The sequence below is a fragment of the Eptatretus burgeri genome, chromosome 2, assembly GCF_056783735.1.
Source record: "Eptatretus burgeri isolate ZD-2024b chromosome 2, Ebu_testis_v1, whole genome shotgun sequence".
Classification (NCBI taxonomy): domain Eukaryota; kingdom Metazoa; phylum Chordata; class Myxini; order Myxiniformes; family Myxinidae; genus Eptatretus; species Eptatretus burgeri.
The window spans coordinates 90,524,774-90,527,273 of record NC_140962.1 but is presented as its reverse complement, the minus strand read 5'-3'; the positions used below and the strand labels follow the sequence as shown (position 1 = coordinate 90,527,273).

Here is a 2,500-nt window from a genome sequence, read left to right as displayed (position 1 = left end):
CCCCATACCCCTCTATCCCGATAACTTCCAGGTACCTATGTAATACTAATTTAAAAACTTCATCTCCTGTTCCTGCTGCCACTACACCTTCCCAGGGAGACCGTTCTCATGAGCAAGTACAACATGTGGGACAATAAAACAACCAAAGGACACCGGTCACGACAAGATTGTTTTAGACTCCATCGCCGGAGGACACGTCCAAACTCCGCGATTCTCACCGGTTTAAAAATGGCGCTTCCGCTTAGTAAGTTAATCCATCTCCTCCTTTTCCTCTTCCTCCTCCTCCTCTCCTCAATCCCTTCTATCAACTCCTAAACCATCCACTCGAGGCACACCCGATGTGGTGCTGACGTACGATCATCTCCCGGGGCAACGAGTTTTTTTTTTTAAAAACCTCAACGTCCTTCCACCGCAGCTCGCCCAATGGGTGCGCGCTCTTCCTCGTTCAAATCAGTATGGGGAATCTTCTTCATCGCGTTTTAACATATAAGTGCAATTTTCTTCTAAATGTACCGATCATGAAAGTTTTTTTTCTTCTTCTGAGTCGTCTATACACTCCAGGCGATTTTATTAATCATCTGCAGGGAAATAATGACAGAAAGCTTTTGCGGCGTTTAATATTGCAAAGACGCCTTACACCCCCGTTAAACTTTTACCTGCTACACCGCACGAAGGAAGAAATTGCAATGGAATTTTTTTTTTTCCGTTTGGAACTTAGTCCAATAATAATAATAATACTACTAGTGGAGTACCCGCCCTATGGGCGTCTCGTCCAAACATGCAACACGTAATTCTGCCACATACCTTTATTCGGGCGGTGTATAGGCAACTGATAGATTTAAACAAACACATACACAAATACAAACACAGACACACAAAAAAACACACACGAACACAGACACACACACACACACAAATAAACACACACAGACACATAAACATACACACACGAACACACACACACACACACACACACACACACACACACACACACACACACACACACACACACACACACACACACACACACACACACACACACTAACACAGACACACACTAACACAGACACACACTAACACAGACACAGACACACACACACACACACATGGTCTCAATAGTCTCAATAACACAGAACACAGACACACACTGACAATAAACACACACACACACACACACACACACACACACACACACACACACACTGACACACAAACACACTGACACATAAACACACACACATAAACACACACATAAACAGACACACACACACACACACAATGCCACATAAACACACACACACACACATGCACCAACACACACTTACACATAAACGCACACACGAACACACACACACACACACATACACACAGACACATAAACACACACACACACACACACATACACACAAACACATAAACACACACACATACACACAAACACACACACACGGGCATAAACACACACACACAAACAAACACACACACACAGACACACACACACAAACACACCGACACATAAAGACACGCACACATACACACATACTGACACATAAACGCACACACAAACACACACACACAAAAGCAGACACACAAACACACACACTGACACATCAAAAACACACACACACACGGACACATAAACACACACATGAACACACACAAACACACACACACAAACACACACACACATTGACACATAAACACACACACAAACAAACACACACACAGACACACACATACACACACTGACACATAAACACACACACAGACACACACATACACAGACACACACTGACAATAAACACACACACACTGACACATAAACACACACTGACACATAAACACACAAATACACACACACAAACACACACTGCCATTAACACACACACAAACACACACACTGACACACAAACACACACACTGACACATAAACACACACTAACACACACTAACACAAACACACAGAGACACATAAACACATACACACACACACACACACACTAACACAGACACACAGAGACACATAAACACACACACATAAACACAGACACACAAACACACACACATAAACACAGACACACAAACTGACACATAAACACACACACATACACATAAACACACACACATACACATAAACACACACACACACACACCAACACACACTTACACATAAACGCACACACGAACACACACACATACACACACTGACACAGAAACACACACACACACAAACAAATACACACATACACGGACATAAACACACACACAAACAAACACACAAACACACACACACAGACACACACACACAAACACACTGACACATAAACACACACACAGACACATAAACACACACAAACTGACACATAAACACACACACGAACACACACACATACACACACAAACACACACTGACACATAAACACACACACCCACATACTGACACATAAACGCAAACACAAACGCAGACACACAAGCACACACACTGACACATCAACACACA

The 2,500-nt window shown here is 42.8% G+C and overlaps 1 protein-coding gene and 1 pseudogene across 1 annotated transcript in view; both read right to left on the bottom strand.

The window, feature by feature from the left end:
• Positions 1-461, bottom strand: part of LOC147032543 (centrosomal protein of 83 kDa-like) — a 120,910-nt gene extending 120,449 nt beyond the window's left edge. Inside the window, exon 1 of the mRNA XM_085870273.1 lies at positions 219-461. The gene's annotated coding sequence lies outside the window, so the exon portion shown is untranslated. The remainder of the gene's footprint in view (positions 1-218) is intronic.
• A 1,039-nt stretch (positions 462-1,500) lies between these two features.
• The window catches only part of LOC147032542 (uncharacterized), a 7,453-nt pseudogene continuing 6,453 nt past the window's right edge, over positions 1,501-2,500 (bottom strand).